The sequence below is a fragment of the Mesoplodon mirus genome (assembly GCF_964341445.2).
Source record: "Mesoplodon mirus genome assembly, chromosome: 2".
Taxonomy (NCBI): domain Eukaryota; kingdom Metazoa; phylum Chordata; class Mammalia; order Artiodactyla; family Ziphiidae; genus Mesoplodon; species Mesoplodon mirus.
Window position 1 is genome coordinate 209,065,146 of NC_138977.1, and position 20,723 is coordinate 209,085,868.

At 41.6% G+C, this 20,723-nt stretch overlaps 1 long non-coding RNA gene across 1 annotated transcript; it reads right to left on the minus strand.

Annotated features, from left to right (window-relative positions):
• Window positions 1-1,456: 1,456 nt before the first annotated feature.
• On the minus strand, window positions 1,457-16,313 carry LOC309798779. The gene is made up of 3 exons (XR_014293233.1): window positions 15,939-16,313; window positions 10,339-10,474; window positions 1,457-3,147 (listed from the first exon to the last, which is right to left on the minus strand). It is a non-coding gene; the product is annotated as an uncharacterized lncRNA (long non-coding RNA).
• Window positions 16,314-20,723: the final 4,410 nt, after the last annotated feature.

The window sequence follows — 20,723 nt, forward strand, 5'->3', positions numbered from 1 at the left end:
TTTGGTTTTATTTTATTTGTTTAGAGTCAACCATATGCTACTGCCTCAAGCCAGTCAGTCCCCAGAGGTGAAGACACACAGTTTTTACCCATTCCACAAGGGTGGAATTGGCCCCAATAGAGGAATGCAGCTGGTTTTCTACTAATGGCAGGGCCTTTGGGGAGATGTGGGATGCCTCTTTCAAAAATGATTACGTTTTAATTGGAAAAAATCCCTTCTATCACCCTTGCTATAGGTTTATGCAGCTACTATTTTCCAGTTGTGTAATCTTGATAATCACCAAAGATGAAATCCAAAGTAAAGCTCAATATCTAAGGTGTTACGACTGGTTGGAAATACAGGTGTAGGGATAGGACAATTCTCTTTCAGCCTAAGTTGACGGCCTAGAAACCTTTTTCTGTGTATGGGTCAGAATCCATTTCTTAAATTTACCTAACAAAATTCACTTGGGAAGTTTGTAGACAATAGAGATTCCTATTCCCTTATCTTGGTGATTGGCTCTGCAAGTTTACAAAGGAGTGGGGATACTGCCCCCTTAATAATGACCCCAGATGACTGAGCTGATTATATGAGAATGGAGCCTTTCTGCTGCCAGAGCTATGCTCTAACATCGTCCCAAATCATATTAATGGAAGACAAGTCTGTGATACTTCGATTTCCAGCTCTGGGTTCCAGTTCATTAAAAGTTTTCTTCCTGATATTGAAGGACAGAAATTCCGATACTGTACTTGGATTTCTTCAATTTCCTTGACCAAGGGAAAATCCTTGATATCAGAGGAAAGAGGCAGTTCAAGCCCTTGCTGGGCCCGTTTGCATCAGTAAGTGAAACAAATCCAAACATCTTGTTGATTACAGAAATCACCAGTATAGCATTTTAAACTTGAATTTGTGAAGTGAGGATACAACACACTAATACATATGCACAAATCAACCTGTTTTTTTAGCTTTCCAGCTCTGACAGGATCTGATCTATATGTCCTGTTAACTCTGCCTACGTAGGAAGAGAGGAGTGAAGGGATTACTCCAGCACTTGGAAAATAAAATCCTGCTGTGGGAATCCAGAGGTGTTGCCTTCTCCCTTATTTCCATTTCTCAAAGAATAGCCCTGAAGCTCCTGGAAATTGGCTACAAATTAGGGATTACAACAGAGGGTTCATTGAGTAAATTACAGTGCATTCATTCAATAGAATATTATGATGCAACCATTATGATGATACTTATAAATAATTGATGACGACACGGGGTAAGACAATACAATGTTCAATAAGACAGCAAAACAAAATGCAGAGCCACATAACCACATGTTACATAATTTCAACAATTACACATAAATATACAATCATATATGTGGAAACATGACCAAGGTACTGTAAGGTATAAAAATATTTTATTTTTTTACAAATAGATGGGTTACAAATAACTTTCATTTTATTCTTTAGATTTTTTTTCTAGGTCTTTTATTAAATTTAATTCATCTTTATTATTTTTCAGAATAAAAAATAATCCAAGGTAATAGAGGGGGAAATTATTTCCAAGTTAAAATAATTTAAAACATGTTAAGAAACGTGCTTTTACAATTATGGCTCTAGGATTTGAGTAGACCCACTATGTGTGGGGACACCTATCATTAGTAATAATCACACTTTCTTCTAGGGATCATCAGGAAAAATTTTATAACCGATGCCACAAGGACCCTTGAGAATGTTCAGGAACACTGGGTACCATGTTCTGTTCCACGTAGTCAATCCAGATCAGAATCTCAAGGGCAGAGCAGGCAAAGGAACTGAAAAAATGACTTGATACCCAGTTTAAAAAAATTGACTGTATTTTTTTACACTGGTCTTCAATATAAAGACTTTGAGATTAAATGTACTGTTGGATCCAGAGATGAAACAGAAACCAGCAGGTAAAAGTTATTGGAGGGTTCAGATTTCAGCCTGGCACAACTTTCCCAGTCAGAGCTCCTGAGGAGGGCAGCTCCCCCACCAGTCAGACCTCAGTCTGAAGCTGGAGGATCATCTGTGCAGGAGGCTGGTGAGGGGATGGTCACATGCAGCAGACAAAAGCTGTGTTAAATAACAGGCAAGCTTCCTACCCAGGTATGGGACCCTAAGGTTTCAGAGTTACAAAGCTGAGATTTTATTTGACCAGGTAAGCAGGACAGACATGACTACTCCCATCATACAGGTGAGAAGGTTGAGACTCACAGAGATTAACTGAATGTCCAAGTCATACAGCTAGAGTGGTGACAGAACCACTAACTTCAAACCAATGCTGTGAGCACCAGTATATGCACTCAAATACCAGGGTGTATGTATAAAGCCAGGATACCAATAACTCTAACAAGGATTCGGGAGACAGACTCTTGAGTGCAAGCAGGAAGGAGAAATGGCAATTTCTTCCTCAACCTTTGGCCTTTGTGACTGGATTACAGTTTACACCTTCTTTCATCCAGCACCACAGTTTGCTAGGAAAAAGAGTCACGGCCGAAGCCACAGTCCAATCCAAAGCTTTATTCTCTGAGAGGCTCTCTGAATTTTCTGAGGGGCTCAGAAGACGTGCTCCACGCAGCAGCCATACTTGTCATGACTGGGTCTGAGGCTGGGGCAGCAGCTGCTAAGACAGGAAGGGAAAGGCCGTCTGAACTTCCGCCGGGATAAAGACATGCTTGGTTGCTGAGTGAGAACATGAGCCGCAAGGGAAGCAGACGTCTACTGCCTCTGGTTCTAGGAAAACTGCTGTGCTCCCAGCTCTACAGCTCTTGAGGAAATAAGTGAAGCATTCCTGCCAGAGAAAACCCAGCGGCACAGAAGAGGACTGGGCAAGGAGGGGGAGTCTTTCTCATCCTTGGTTTCTGGCAGTTTGGCCCCCGACTGTAGTTGTTGTTATCGCTGTTGTTGCCGCTCTACCACAAATGGACATCATGGTGAGAAAAAAAGAGAGAGACAGACAGAGAGAGGGAGAAAGAGAAGGAGAAAATTCCAGTAAAGTAAAACTGGGAGCATTAGACAGGTAGACAGGTTTTCATTTTTTTTCTTTTTCTTTTCTTTTCTTTTTTTTTCAGGTAACTATCATGGCATTAACACTGTATTAACAGCATACTCAGCATTCCAATTTCCATGGTTGGTGATTTCATTCAAGTGAGTTCTAGGAAGAAGTGAAAATCATTCCAGTTAACGTTTATTGAGCACACATCATGCAACAGGCACTCTGCTAGAGCATTTCCAGGTGTTGAATCATGTTAGTCTCTTGAAGATCTTCTGAGGTGGCTACTATCACTGTGCTTACTTTCAGATAAGGAAATACACAGAGAAATTGCAGTAAATTGTCCAAGGCATTATTCTTATAGCCCAGGGGAGGAAACTGAATGCTCAGGGAAGGTTATGTGACTTGCCCCAAAATTTCACAACAAATGAAGGACAAATCAGAACTAAAACTCCAATCTTCTAGATCAGAAGACTGATGATCTTCCCCCTACCTAAAAAGAATATCCTGGACCAATGCTCACAAATCATGACCATTAGCATCTCATGAAACTTCCTGGCTCATAGAAACTTCTTGAACAAACTCTCTTTGAGAAGATGGACATATATAATTGAACCAAAAGTTCACTGGACATCTACAGTGAGTCAGGCCCTCACACCGTCGGATGCTCTCATAGCTTATGGGAAGCTGACTCGGGAAATGGTATTTTTATCTCCTTATTTGTGGAATGTAAGTGCCATATTTGAGACCTCAGAGCCAGTGTATAGCAGAGGATGAATCTGACGTAAGTCTTCTGACCCTTAGCCCAGGTCTCTCCACTTCACATCTTAGATTACCTCCCCAAATGGAAGAGACTTCTTGAAATAATGCAATCGCTAAAACCATTTAAACTTGAATCTTAGCCACTTTGACCTTAATAGAATGCTGTTAAAATTTTCTCTAAACGTCTTAGCCTTTAATAATTAATTGAGCTCATAAACAGGATAATCCTGACTCTACTATAATGAGGCGTTTTAGTCTCCCTCATATAATTTTACTGATTTCTATGATCACTTTCCACAAAAGTAACTGCCCTTCTCAAGGAAGCGAGTTGACATCTCTAAGGTTTGGTCTCCATGTTACCTTCTCATAAACCATGAGGAACCCAAAACCCAGAGATTAGGTAAAATTGGTAGAGCCAAGCCTTTCCAAACAGAGCCTTTGGAGATAGAGATAGAGCTATATCTACATCTATACAGAGAATGAATATGTATCACACAAGCAGCCACTATGGTAGGAATGAACTCAGCCAGCCCTTATGAATTAGCAATTCCAGAGATGTTTTCAGTGAAGCTCTGAAGTCAGCAACATGAAGTCTGTAACACCAAGAGTCTAAAACAGCAGTTTTTTAGAAGAAATGAACTTGAGCTGGAAGCCAACTACACATACTAGATTGGCAAGGGGCTCAGTAGACAGAGACGCTGGGGATACAGAGGTGCCAACTCTTGGAACAACCTTACCATACATTCTGAAATAGAAAATAATACCTCCTCAGATAATCCATCAGTGAAAGAAAGTCCCTGCCATTACCTAAATAGCCCTGATACTTTTAGTTGAATATTGCTATTAATAGAAACCCACCAAATTCAATCAAAAGTTGTGTTTTCTACAGTCAGGCTGGTTTCTTAATTACGTTTTTCCACTAGCCACATTCATAACTTCCAGAGGGAATGGAGCATTAAAAGTCAGTGCTCTGAGGCATTGGTCAAATCACGAACAGTCACATACTCTCTATGCTCTTTATACACCATTTCTTATACCCTCTCAGTCTCCCACATCAAGACCCCATTCCAATCTTAAGTTCTCTCCTGAGATGCTTAAATGAAGGATAACTCTGAGGAGGCAAGACGTGAGAGAAGAAAATCAGTAATGAAGGGGCAGGCTTCATTTCTCATTCATTAATTCCTTACAAATTAAATAAACAAACCTCTCACTTCATAGTATCCCTAGGACACTTGTTGGTAGAGAGGACTGACTGCTGGTTTACTGTGGGGGGGTGGGGGGCAGAGGATTCTGAATGGCTCCCCCATTTTATTTTTTATATGTTCATCAAAAAGACACATATGAGTATAAATCTCAAATTACAGAGTTCAAATAATTCACAAATAAAAACAATTTGGAAGAAATTAAAAAACATAATGCTGAATTAAAAAGCCAGATATAAAAAAGGACATAGAATTGAATTCCACTTATATAAGCTTTATATGAAGTATAAAAGCAATTAAAACCATCCTATGCTATTTGAAGTCATATCAAAGGTTATCCTAGGGGAGGGAACTGACTATGAAGGGTATTAGCGGGGCCTCTGGAACACTGCAGTGACGTGAGTGCTGGCTACACTCGTGTGTGTGTTCATTTGTGAAAATCCTATAAGCAGCGCAGTGATGATACTTTTTAATGTACAGTTACCTTTAAAAAACTAAAATATCCATAGTAGGAAGAAGAGATGGACAGGAGTCTTTGGGAAAAAAAATGTAAAGTCCTCTATGAGTTAATTTTTTTCTCTGGGAGCAGCTTTGAGAAAACTGTTGAGATTACAATCATGAGCTATGCACTGACCTAATTTAGGTACACCATCCCTCACATTTACACGTATATATCAAGGTGACTGTGGATACGGCGATGTCATTCCCTCTTTCACATACTGTCACACCACCTAGGGAAGCGACATCGCACTAACAGAAAATGACAACCGACTTGTCATAATCACCCCAAGAGCCACACTGATTCAGGCCACAGGCCCAAGAAGATGACAGGATCACCCATTTCCATCTTGTGCAGAAGCAGCAATATCACAAATATCAAGCAGAAACTGTCACAACCATGCTAGTGACATTCTGCTGTGAAGAGATGAGAGAGCAAATGTTTAAGATTTAAAGCGACTCTTTATCTGTTTGGGAGCTCAGATACTTTGGTCTACTCAGAGACACGATGCTTAAAAGGAAAAAGGAAATCAAACATGATATTTAAAGACTGTTAGTCTGGGTCCCAAATGGCATGGAGATGGAGGAGAGTCTAAAGGAAGAATGATCGATCACGTATTGTTACATGTACTAAGAACCACTAAGGTGGACCTAATTCTCATAAAAAAGAGGGAAAACTGGGTATAGATAGCCTCTCCTCTTCCCAATCATCCCTGGCTTTGCAAATTCCTAATCCTGGATTAATAAAGGCCAGCTCAAATACCAATTTCTTATAAAATCATTCCTTCCTTCTCCCAGGATTATTAGTTGGCTTCCCACCCATTTTTGTCCTCATAGTACTTTTCACGATTCTTATTATGCTTATTATGCACTTATCACTCTAAACTGTAATTTTTCTGTTTGTGTAGCTGTCTATTCCCACCAGTACATGCAACCTCAAGGGCAAAGGCTACATTTTAGTATGTAGCACAATCATTTAAAATGTTTTAATAGCTTTATCACAAAAGGAATACATACACATGGCAAAAAATTTTAAAACAGCATAGACAAATATGAAAGGAATGGTTAAAAATCTCCTCCCCATGATCTAGACCAGTGGTCAGCAAACTTTTCTTGTAAAGGGTCAGATAGAAAATATGGTCTCTGTTTTCCGTACGGAAAATCCCGAACAAACTTTTTGGCCAAACCAATACAACTACTCAACTCTGCTGTTGCATCATGTATCACAAAAACAGATGATACGTAAAAATGAATGAATGGGGTTGTGTTCCAATAAAACTTTATATGTTTGTTTATTTATTATATGAAACTAAGATTTCCTATAAAATAATAGGACTCGAGATGGTGTGTTTTCTCTAAGAAAAACAATGATAATTTTAACAATATAGGAAGTTCATAAATAGACCTACAATTATATGGTCAATTGTTTACCAAGAATGTTACAAAGACAATTCAAAGGGTAAAGGATAGTCACTTAAAAGCAGGGGCCTCAGGATCTTACCTGAAGGTAGTTTTGTTGTCAGTAAGAGAGCCCAGTTCAAAATCCCTTGACCCACTGGGCAAAATACAGGGCAGGTCAGGTGGAGATTAGAGGCAGAACTTCCAAGTCCGGGTGACAAATGCCCTTTTCATAATTCTAATTGAGAGTGGTAGGAAGTGAAGGACTAAACCAAAGACCTTTTACTTTCCAAATAGGCAAGCCCTGAATCAGATGGACCATGAGTTTGGGTTCCCACATCCTCCATCATTCTAGTTAGGGAAGGTGACCAGAACCCTCAAACCTTTGGCTCTGGGAAAAGCCTGAACGAACTTCTTGGCTAACTCAATATTGTTCACCAAATACCTGATAACATGTCTCAGTAGCCCTATCTTAAGGCAAGTGTCCATGGTGTCCATGCTGCCTCTCTAGGGTCAGCAGCCAGCAGGGAGAAAGCAAGTGGCAGCTTCCACACATCTTCCAGGATAACAAGCTGGAGACAATACACATTAGTGATGCTGTGGGAGTCATTCGCAGGGATAACCAGAGGTCATGAAAGGAATAAAACGGGCCAGGGACCTGAGAACAGGGTGACTTGGAAAGGGGCACACTTAAGATTTTTCCTCTCATGCCAAGACTTCTCCCTACCATCACTCTGAACTGACTTATAAATTCTCTAAGGAACCCCAAAATAAACCCATACACAGGGGCGGCGTGATCCAGTAGAAAGAACTTTAGTGTCAAAGTTAGAACATAACTCAAATCCCAGATATGTCACTGGTCAGGTAATTTAGGGCAGCTTTCTTAACTCCTCTGAGCCTCGGCTTTCCACAGTATTAGAACAGAGATAATACCTACTTCACAAGGTTGTTGTGAGGTCTCAATTAAATAATGTAGTGATATTCTGCAATGTGCTTACAGAGAATTACTTAAAAGATACAGCGATTTTTATTATTGTTAAAAGTCAGCTTCGGGCCTCCCTGGTGGCGCAGTGGTTGAGAGTCCGCCTGCCGATGCAGGGGATACGGGTTCGTGCCCCGGTCTGGGAGGATCCCATATGCCGCGGAGCGGCTGGGCCCGTGAGCCATGGCCGCTGGGCCTGCGCATCCGGAGCCTGTGCTCCGCAACGGGAGAGGCCACAACAGTGAGAGGCCCGCATACCGCAAAAAAAAAAAAAAGTCAGCTTCTGTTATCATGTAGATAGCACATCTGGGTGGAGCACAGTTGTCAGTGTTCAGCAAACTCCTCTCTGCTTTGTCTGTAAACTCTCCCCCCACCCCCCCACCCTGTCTCAATTAGATACAAGTGCAAAAGAAGGCACTGATGAGTCATTTACAATGGTGGGCACTTAAAATAACCTTTGTATCAACAGGCAATGGCACCTCACTTGCAGTAAATCTTGGCAATGCTGTGCATGGTCACTTTTTTTTAACATCTTTATTGGAGTATAATTGCTTTACAATGGTGTGTTAATTTCTGCTGTATAACAAAGTGAATCAGATATATATATATATATACACACACACATATATATATATATATATTTCCTTCCTCTTGCGTCTCCCTTCCACCCTCCTTTTCCCACCTGTCTAGGTGATCACAAAGCACTAAGCTGATCTCCCCATGCTGTGCGGCTGCTTCCCACTAGCTATTTTACATTTGGTAGTGTATATATGTCAATGTTACTCTCTTACTTCATCCCAGCTTCCCCTTCCCCCTTCCCGTGTCCTCAAGTCCATTCTCTACTTCTGCATCTTTATTCCTGTCCTGCCCCTAGGTTCTTCAGAACCATTATTTTTTTTAGATTCCATATATATGTGTTAGCATATGGTATTTGTTTTTCTCTTTCTGACTTACTTCACTCTGTATGACAGACTCTAGGTCCATCCACCTCACTACAAATAGCTCAATTTCATTCCTTTTTATGGCTGAGTAATATTCCATTGTATATATGTGCCACATCTTTTTTATCCATTCATCTGTTGATGGACACTTAGGTTGCTTCCATGTCCTGGCTACTGTAAATAGAGCTGCAATGAACATTGTGGTACATGACTCTTCCTGAATTATGATTTTCTCAGGGTATATGCCCTTTTTAAAGGCTAATAATGACCCACAAATCAACCTGGACCAAGCAACTTGCTCTAAAGCTCAGCACATGTAATTTGTATAGGTTCTCCTGTGCCCAATCTCCATGCTTTTCCCCAACCACCGAGGTCCCTGATGGACAGGAGTGCAGGCTTCAGCCAAAACATAAATTCTGTCTCAAACCCACAGCAGAAAAAGCCTGAGCAAGTCCAGGGATCAGTGGAATGCTGTGTCCTAAGGTTTAGCCCCTCTTCCTCCAACAACTGAAGTGTAAATCACACAGGTAATCCAGTGGTGCCTGTCTCATCTCCCACAAAAAGTAGGTAATAATCATATCTGTCCTTCTAATCTCTTAGGACTATGATAAAAATAAAACTGAAGTAACATGACAAAATTCTTCAAAAGTGAGTCATTTCGAACAGTGCAAAGGTACATTACTGATTTAAGTAGTATAAAAACATTCAGCAGATCTCAGCAGACAGATATGAGACCTTTTATGTACATGTAAAAGTTCATGTCAGAGCATTCAGGTCCTTTTAGCCCTACCAACACTTTAAAATAAGCTCTGTTCTTTCACTGTAAACGTTGAACAGCAGGGTTTCACCTCTGTTTCTCGCCAAGGTTATAACTATTGCATCCATCTGATCTGATTAGAGCACCGCCCCCCTGCAGAAACCATTATATTCTGAGGAGTCTGGCTCCTCCTCACACTTCTTTCAGGCCATCACCTTTGGCCACTGCAGGGATGCTCTTTGTCCAATTTCCCCTCTGGAGACAAAGGTGTAGTCTCCATACTTCCTAGAGGTATAGGACAATAATTAAGATACACAAAAAGGCAGGTCACAGAATTTGCATATAAATTTAAAGACATAAAGCAACGTGGCAGTCTGGGCAGCCTGGCTGAGGATGTCTCTGACAGAGTTTACTAAATAAATGACAGTCTATAAATTTTTTTTTTGAAAACTGTGTTTGAGAAAGAAGTCATAATAGAAAAAAAGCTACAACATCCAAGATGAGATTTAAAGGTGCAAATAAGGGCAATCAAATCTTTAAGGGATGGCACAGATTTTTTTCTTGGCATAGATTTTCAGTTTCTCATTGGGCATGCAATATATCTATAATCATTCAAAATTGAGGTCACAGATTAAGAAATTGTAACCTCTTTCCTCTCCACACTTGCTCTTGCAAGTTCTTTTGCCTACCATGTACTTAGAGTCATCTCAAAACTCCCCTTTTAAAGTTCTCACTACTATTCATGGTCCAATGCAAGCATCACCCTTGCCATGAGCCTTCACAACCATCCCAGCCAGAAGGTTCCCATCTCACCTTTACTTCTTTAGCAGTTTTGTCATCAGACGACAAGGATCTTCTACTGCCTCATAGGAATGTTCATAACTTTTTGTACCACTTCACACACACCTTTTGATCAGTGCCTGGAACAAATTAGGCACTCAGCAAATATCTGTGGAATTAAAAGTCGATAAGATAATTTATATAAGGTTGCTGGCTTGTCCCTGGCACACAGTTTGTACTCCCTGAATGTTAGCAATTATTAACATCATAAATAAAGAAGACACTCCATGTATTTTGTGCCCAGTTATACTCTATTCATAACTCTAAAAATGTGAATCATTCCCAGAGTCAATATTTAATTATCTTTTCTAGATGGTACTAGCAATTTCAAAAAGGGGTTAATTTCTATTCTTAAATTATGCATTTTGTAGCTAGAGATTCCATATTTGCCAACACAAAGATGATGTAATACAAGCTACTACACCTTTATATCTTACTGCAAATACCCGTACCTGATTTAAATAGTGGCATTCAAATTTCAGGAATTTCTATAAATACATATGTATATGAACAACAAGGACACACCTAATCATGTGAAATATAAGATTTGCTCACCCTCAAGTCAAGGGCATAGATGAGTGTGTCACCTTTATTTCCCCAGAACTTGACTTATAAGTACAAAGTGTTCAACCCTCTCAAGTTGAAGACACTAAAACACTGTGTCAGACCTGGATGCACAGTCAGAGAAACAACCATCTATGCGTCATCAGAAAGCAGACAGCAGACAGTCTCCCTATATTAAAGACAGCTAGTAAGGAGATCTGAGATTCAAACCTAAGTCCATCTGCCTCCGCATTTTATGCTTTTTTTCCTCAATAGCAAATTGCCTTTCATGCCACACTGCATTTGCATTCTTTTTTTTTTTTTTTTTTTTCTTTTTGCGGTATGCGGGCCTCTCACTGTTGTGGCCTCTCCCGTTGCGGAGCACAGGCTCCGGATGCGCAGGCCCAGCGGCCATGGCTCACGGGCCCAGCCGCTCCGCGGCATATGGGATCCTCCCAGACCGGGGCACGAACCCGTATCCCCTGCATCGGCAGGCGGACTCTCAACCACTGCGCCACCAGGGAGGCCCTGCATTTGCATTCTTGATCAGGACCAGAGCCTTGATCAGAAAAGGAAAATATAAGTTTGCTAAAGTTTTGCTAAAGAAAGCCAATTCTATTAAAATTTAAAAGGTCAGATGAGGGCTTCCCTGGTGGAACAGTGGTTAAGAATCTGCCTGCCAATGCAGGGAACACGGGTTCGAGCCCTGGTCCAGGAAGATCCCACATGCTGTGGAGCAACTAAGCCCATGCGCCACAACTACTGAGCCTGCACTCTAGAGCCTGTGAGCAACTACTGAGCCTGCATGCCACAACTACTGAAGCCTGCACACCTAGAGCCCGTGCTCCGCAACAAGAGAAGCCACCTCAATGAGAAGCCTGTGCACGGCAAAGAAGAGTAGCCCCTGCTCTCTGCAACTAGAGAAAAGCCCACGGGTAGCAACAAGGACCCAATGCAGCCAAAAATAAATAAATAAAACAAATAAATTTATTAAAAAAGAAAAAAGGTCAGGTGAAAAGATCTTACACAAATGATCACTAAACCCAGTTTTCACAGCCAATGTCAAAATAAAATCAGATTTTGTTGTTAACTCAGAAATGTATTAAACAAGACCAGATCTCAAAATCTGCTTGTGACCCTACGCTCAGTATATCACCCAATTGTTCATTTTAAGACTCTCTAAAGATGAAGTGGGGGAACAGTGCAGTCACTTTTGGAACTAAGGAATGAAATATGACAGGCACATGTTAAAAACATTCCTTTTTCACAAGTAGGTAGAGCTTCCCTAACCAGGATTTACCTCTTCTCAACCTCCTCTGAAATCCACTCAAGATAAATAATTTTACAATCTTAAAAGGTCCTGATTTCTAAGTTCTACATTAAAATCTGTAAGGCAAGGATAGATTTTGGAGTCAGATCAAACCAGGTTCCAAATTATGCTCTGTTCCTCACCCTCCCTAACACCTTAGCCAAGTTACTTACCCTTTCTTAACCTGTTTGCTGATCTGTGTAATGGGTGTGAGAATGTGTCCCTCACAAGATTATTGTGAAAATTAAATAAATGATGACAATAAAGCATTTTACCAAAAAAACTCCCCAAACCCCCAAAACAAAAAATGACCTAGCTTAATTACCAAGGTTGTGTGGTTACATCTCAAGTCTAAAAATATCAGAAGGAGAAGACATGCAATGTCAAACAATCAGACAGTCATGCAGCATTTGATATATGCAGCATTAATACCATCATAATGATGTAAGTTAAATAGCATATTGCAGATGACTGTTTTTGAGAAACACTGCCAGTAAGAAAGAGACGGGGGTGAGAAAACAAAATATTTCAATCATATTCAGCGTAAAAATGTGAGAAAGAGATATTAATGCTTACTACCTACCTAATAAGAATCTCACAGGGATTAATGAGCTAATGCTGGTTACCATTTTGGAACTCAATGGAAGAAAAAATAACACACACACACACACAAGACAGTAAATATCATCCTATAAAATTAGATCACATATAAAATAAGTTGTGCAGAAGCAGCATGTTCTTCCCCTGACAAATTATCTGCACTCAGCATCCCTGATGCCATGGGATTCCCTTATTTGATCCAGATCTTGCACACATTTCCATCAAGAAGGGCTGTCCTGTATGACAAGGATGCAAATATCAGTACCTGGGTTTAAATAATGGCTCTCAAATTTTGGGAATTCCTCTGAACACACAAACACACACTCACAGAATAGGGAAAGGTCTCATCATGTGCACAGCAAAAATTACACCTACCAATGGCTGCTCCAAGCAGGAAGGAGACAGAAAGGAGAGAGAGGGAGGCAAAGAAGCCACTCAGAATTCTTGACAAGTTATATGGATAGCCTATAATTACCATAAATTAATATTTTTATAATATATTTTATAATCATTAGTCTTTCTTAGCCTTGGCTTTTAGCTAAAGATCAGACAGGTCCAAAAGATGTGTGGTGCCTGCGTCCCACCTCTTTCTGGGGGAGGAAATCTAAGTGGCAAATTATGAATTTCTGACTTTGTCTTCAGATTTAGGGTTGATGAACTATTCCTCTTAATGATTTGAGAGAAAAAAGTGTTAGTAATGGCAGTGACACACACGTGTATATGACTTTACAACAACAATGCCCTTTTTATCTGTATCAATATATGTGATTCTGTCAACTAATCCCGACTGGCATGGACCCCAATTTACAGATGAAGAAATTCAAACTCAAATCATTATATCGACTTGATGATTGTACATGATAAATAAACAGGACTAGAATTCAAATCTCCATTCTTGCTTTCTATTTCAAGTCACCTCTATCTGTTTCCTCTGATTCCCCATACTCCAATTGACAAAAATAATAACTTTAAACGTTACTTTCTCCATCATGCTCAGACAGATAAATTTGGCTAGATGCAATTGATTAGCTCTGTTTATGAGGACATGTACACACGTACTAAAAAAGGTGTGTGTGTTGGGGGTTGGCATTAAGAAATGGAAGACTTCAGACAAGAAAGAAAGCTCACTAATTAGCAAATTTTGGGTGCTCAAACATTAACAGTCACCACTCCCATTATTTATTACAATAAGTAGCCTTAGTGGACTACTACATGCCACCCATCCATGATTTGACCCACACTGTCATTATCTGGCTTGTAAGCACAAACATATTAGCATGCATGTAACACACACACACACACACAATCTGACAATACATTTCAGTCATTTCTTAAATGAACAAGCATCTGCTTTGCCAAAGATGTATTTTTTCTCTCTCTTATTCTATATAAAATCTTTCAGGACTAGGTAAGGGATACTCTGCAGCTTAGATAACAGCATATGTTTCTTTTTCAGAGTCCTTTGATGTGTCTGAATCTTCCCTTTAAAGCCAGAAATTCTGAAGGAACTAACCGAAGAAGTGCAAAAGTTTTAGAAATTCAAATTTAAATGGGATGAATAATCTTAGTGATAATGATATTAAAGATTCGATTATTAAACAAGGGAGTGAGGGCAAAGGTCTCCAGGAGCTTGATGGAGAGAATATCTACCACAATTATTTTAGTAAACTTGTATATGAACAACATACGAACCAGAAATGGTGTCCTCAATGCCAGACATTAGGTCAGGTGAATGCTCTTGGGATAGGGCTGTCAGTACTGAGTGCTGGTATCATGATTTGCATCAATACTATCTATACCTATGTACCAACAGAATTACTAATGAGCAGATATTTATTCTAAAATGTTCAAAACATTTATTTCAAAAGCTAACAACGAACACAACTCAACGTTATGTCTCTGGGACGGTTTCTGGAGATTCTTTCATAAATGAAGGCATGGTAGAAGTAGCTGGGCTGGATAACCTGTGCATGTTCCAAAGAGTAAACGCTCAGTTTCCTGACTGAATCCCCACTTATTTATATATGTGTTTACTTTTTGTCTATTGTTGGTCGTAATTTCTCAATCCCTGCTTTACGGTAGCCTAGAGAACTTTCACATACTTTTTCAATGGTCTCTAATCATTACCAGAAAAGCTGTTGTTTTACTATTTCTGCCAATAAGAGTTTCCCCGTTCACTGTTGACAGCTTTGACAGATTGAAGAGGTGCCCATTTATTACCTCAAATCTAAAACCTCTCCTGGCATGGCCCCAAATTACCAACTTTCACCCGTACTGACCTTTCTGTGTCCAGCAGAAGCCCATCACATACCCCCTGTCCCTAAGTGTCAGCCTCCTGCAATCTATTAACCTCTTTCACCTCATAAGAAAAGGTCCATTTTTTGTTGTGTGCATGCTCTTCACTGCAGAAAGTCAGGCAGTGGTGGAGATCAGGGGTTGTTATCACTGGGGTATTGATGTTTCTAGGACTGGATCACACTGGAGAATAATCAAGAATGCACAAATTACAAAGCCCTGGCTCTACACACACACACACACACACACACACACACACACACACGCAAGCACACGCTGGGGCCTTCAGAAGGTGATACAGGCTCTCTCTGTAACTTGCAACCCCTAAATGCCAAGAAATAAGGATGGCACTAAACGGCAATGATTGCCCATGTCAGTTCTCATCCCCTTTCATCGAGCCTATAAATATGTCATCTTTAACTAGAGAAATCAGTAAGCTTGCAGCAAGTAAAGGGAAAATCACTCCAGGGAATGACGGACTGCCCTAAAAGTTAACCTTATGACCCCCTCACTCCAAATACTTAATAATATCCTACTCTTTGCCTGGTCTTCGACTCCACCGGCCATTGTGACAGGAAGTAGGATTTAGGTGCTAACTCGGCAGTTTCCTTCAGGGTTGGTGCTGGGAGCAGAAGATGGAAGTCCCTGAGGGAGGGACGCTGGCACGTTCTGAGGTGATACAGTTCCTCAGGGAGGTGGGCAGAGGCTCCATTTTGCACACTCCCCCAGTCAGAAGCCTCACACCGGCTTCTCCAGCCCCCTTTAAAGCCCACCACCCCTCGCCCTTCACCTCTTCGACCCGCCCCCTCAGCACTTCTCTACTCACCGGCTGGGGCGGTCAGGACAACAGAGCAGCCTTGGTGTGGTGGAGTCCCTGCCACCGCTCCCAGGCTGGCTGTCAGCCTCCGCGCCTCCATCCCTGAAGTCTGCGGCTTCTTCTTCTCCTCGCTCCGGAGCCTACGCTCCGGCTTCCCGAAGTCCCCAGGGGCGGCTACTGCCGCTCCATCTGCTCCTGCTCACGGCGCCCCGCTCGGGAAGGGAAGGGGATGGTAGGAGCCCGTCCTCGCGGCGACGGGTGAGGGGATCCCCGGGGTCGGGATTCCGGTACCACAGGAGCCAGCAGGAGCCGCCGCCACAGGTACCCGGTACCTGGAGGACCGCGAGCCCCGCGCCCGCGAGGAGCGCGCTCAGCCCGGCTGAGGAGCCGCCGCCGGCGCCAACTTTTCCCATCGCGAGAGCGGAAAGGGGTCTCGGACCTGGGATGGCGGGGCGGGGCTCTCCGCCGGGCGGCTGTAGCGGGCAGGCGCTCAGGACCCCAACTCCAGTCAAGTTGGGCCGCGGTGGGGGCTGGCGGAGGGGTTGACGAGCAGGTGGCGGCCCCGACGAGGAGCAAGGCGCCACCACGCGGGCTGGGGTCTCGGAGACCGGGGCGCGGCCGCCTGTGGAGCCCACGCATGGGGCCACAAGGGGCGGGGCACGCACTCCGAGAGGGCACGGCTGCTGGCGGAGACCCCCGGCAAGTACTGCCGACCCTCCCTCTCCCGCGCGCTGCCTCTTGCTTTGCTCTCCTTTTGTTCTCTTCCTTCTGTTCTCTTTGCAAGTTGCCCAGATTTCCTCAACTGTCAGAACTCTCACCAGTGTCTGTGGGAAGAGAGGGATTGAGGGAGTCCTACTTTTACCCCTTTGTCTCTGTGAATTGGCACCTCGATCTAACCCAGAGCACAGCCAATGTTTCTTGGCCTGGGAGAGACGCCAGGAGGCTACTAGAGGACATGCGGTGGGGTTGTGTGTGTGTGTGATAGATCAACAGATTGATCTGTCTTAGATATATCTATAAATACAGATAAACATAGATATATTAGTTCTTCTTCCTATCTATCTACCTACCTACCCACCCACCGACCACCTACTTACCTACCTGTCCCTCCATCTCTCCGATGATGGTGATGGTATTTGTATTTAGGGGTTTCTCCATCAGTCACCATGCTTTACTCCCCTTCCTTCGCCTTCTATAAAACTCATTCTGTCTAAAACCAGTCTTTTTGCATAATCTCATTTGAAAGAGCACTTTGCTGCTAGCCATGTTCTGAATGTTCTTTGTGTTTACATAGGCATACACTTCCAGGTCCTTCAAAACACTACAAAGTCCTGGGGGGACTCAAAAAGGAGCTAAAACTGTGGGCTTGGGACCGTTTTGGTTTTTGCACACTATTATAGTCCCAGGGCTTAGCATAAAACCCAAGACTCCATAGGAAATCAGTAATCTAATATATATATAATTTACATATATTATACAAATTGTTGATACAATTTACTTGTGTCAACCCTCACCCTTCTTGCAGGAAGACATACTTTCTGAAACCTTGGGGTGAACTCTCCATAAAACTAGCAGTCTTTTATTTGTGTACAAGGTGCTCTGCCACTAATTTCTTTGAGATCTCAGGGAAGAACCATGTTTGGTTGCTTAAGCTTGAAAATGAATGGGTTACGAATGAGAACATTCTCAAAATAAGGAACCAGTACAATTAAAAAATACCAGCATCGAGAAGGACAAGGAAACTGAGGAACTGCCCTTAATTAGAGAAGGTTTAAGAAACAAAGAAACAGTGGGATTTCCCTGGTGGCGCAGTGGTTAAGAATCTGCCTGCCAGTGCAGAGGACACGGGTTCGATCCCTGGTCTGGGAAGATCCGACATGCCGCGGAGAGCAACTAAGCCCGTGCACCACAACTACTGAGCCTGCGCTCTAGAGCCCACGAGCCACAACTACTGAGACCACACGCCACAGCTACTGAAGCCCGCGCGCCTAGAGCCCATGCTCCAAAATGAGAAGCCACCTCAATGAGAAGCCCACGCACTCTAAAGAAGAGTAGCCCCTGTTCGCCACAACTAGAGAAAGCCCGTGCGTAGCAACGAAGACCCAACGCAGCCAAAATAATAATTATTATTTATTATTTTTTTTAAAAAAAGGAAACAGAAGGTGTGATCCTGGATTGGATCCTAGCCTAGGAAAAGGACATTAGTGGATGAATTGGTAAAATTTAAATAAGTTCTAAAAATCAGTTGACAGTATCATATCACATTTAATTTCCCAGTTTTGAAATTCCACTGAGGTTATACAAGATGTTCATATGTGTGGCAGCTAAACAAAAGGTATAGAAGAATTTCATTTTTGCAACATTTTGTCATCTGGTACTGTTTTAAAATGGAAAAAAATTGGTATGATAAGAACCTAGGGGCAGGACGGAAATAAAGACGCAGACCTACTAGAGAATGGACTTGAGGACACAGGGAGGGGGAAGGGGAAGCTGGGACAAAGTGAAACAGTGGCATGGACATATATACACTACCAGATGTAAAACCGATAGCTAGTGGGAAGCAGCTGCATAGCACAGGGAGATCAGTTCAGTGCCTTGTGACTACCTAGAGGGGTGGGACAGGGAGGGTGGGAGGGAGGGAGACGCAAGAGGGAAGAGATATGGGAACATATGTATATGTATAAATGATTCACTTTGTTATAAAGCAGAAATTAACACACCATTGTAAAGCAATTATACTCCAATAAAGATGTTTAAAAAAATAATAAAAGGTTTGGATTAAATGACCTTTACAACCTTTCTGAGACTAGAATTCTTCAATTGTATGACTATAATATCTACCAAGCCAGCTCTCCTGCTGCTGCTATTATAAAGTTCAAACGGAGATTTTAGGGAGGAAAAATGACTTTGAAAATTGCAAAGTACTTCTTAAAATCCAAACCTCTTCAAGTAGACAGTTTATTTCTAGAAGGGTGAAATGTCTTCAGATTCCCTTGCAGTCTTCACAAAACTAGTAATACTCCTGTATGCACATGTAGGTACTCAACATTCAATAAATGAGTGCCAGAAAGATAATAGCTGTTATAACAAAATGTAAAAGTTCCTCTTCTAAATATAAATTTTGTTTCTTCCATGGTAACTTCATTGAAAAATATAATGTCTGGATCTGTGATGGGGCCACTTTGAAGATAACAATGTAACTCTTACTCATTAATAATTAAACCTTTTCTAACATATTTAATGGAAGGTTCTTGTACACAAGCTCTTTTGTGAGATGTGTTTTTAGGATAATCTTCTGAGTTATTCCTTAGAACAATCTAAAACAGGAGCAAAATCAAGCAAAGAAGCCATCTCAGCCATTACATTTCAGTGTTTCATGAACAAGAGAGTGTCCTAAATGGTAGCTTAGTTCACTCATTAAAAAACCTGGAATATTCTTCCAAAAATGTCTCTAAAACCCATAAGTAAGGACTTATTCTTAGAAAACTGACCTGTACCCTACTAATAAAGCAACACGCCCACCAGTTGTGGTTTGTATATGGAAGAAAGGAACCTGTGGTCCTCTTCCCTTCCCAAACCACAAATGCTATTTGTTGAAGACCAGAATAGCTGTTTCTCTCTTCTCTCACAAATTCTGGTTTCAGAATTTGCAGAAGCATTTGTTTAATATCTTTTCTACAAACCTTCCTAACTCCTTTCTAGCCATGATGAGAGTGTGAAAATTATTCCACAGGTGGAAAACCAGATTAAAATGTCAAAATACAAGTAGGCCCCTATAAAAATACAGAGCTGGATAAAGCAAAGGAAAGAGGAAAGAGGGCATAACCAACGTTGAAGGGGAAGGACTAATGTTGATTTTGAAATAGTGTTCTTAATATTCTAGCCCTAGATGTTTGTCATCCTCCTAGCAGAAAAGAATGGATATCCAGACAGAAACTTGGTGAGGATACAGATGCTTTGGATTTTTTTTTCCTCCATATAAATGTTACTTTTCCCTATCTTCCAGATACATTTCCCTAGATCACTTAAAGAGGTGGTCCAAGAGATTCATTTATGTCATTTATGGGAATTCACTGAGGCTGGGCAATTTTTTTTCAGCACATTTAAAAATTAAACTACTTTAGTACAGTTGTGGATTTACAGAAAAAATTGTGAAGGTACTAGAAAGAATGGGTTCTTAAGGTGGGAGTTCCTCAGTGAAGGTGGTGATCTGAGGAGATCTGGGGCTAGTATTCCCCACCCTGTATCAACTGAGCGTTCAGCAACTCCAGGTGGAATTTCACTCATAAAAAAGCCAACCATTGTCCCCACCTCCAGAACTAGACCAGTGGTTCAGATATTTTGCTCACAGGCAGAGGCAGGCCAGAGAACAGAGAGCTCCAATCCTATCTCCAACCCCTAAGGAACTGATTTCAATTGCAATGAAGTATGGAGAAGTTCAAGCCTAACGGCACTCTGAAAATCAGTACAAATTATGATGAAAGGCAATTGGAAAAAGATCAGTAGATTCATTGGTGATAAAGGCTGCATGGGAGTTGTGATTGTCCTCATTTCAGTGGAAAGAAATAAGGACAGTGCCAGCTGGGATGATCTCTCTTGGGAGGGACATATATCAAACCATGACCTCAGGAACTGTCCCTTCAAAGGAGTCCTAATTTGATTGGATTAGTCTGTAAAGGAATTTATGACCCAAGGCATTGTTGAAAACAACAGAGTAATTGGCCAGAATTAATGGAGCTAACAGCTGTGTGTGATCAGGAAAAGAGACAGCCAAGGAGAGATCTACCATGATCA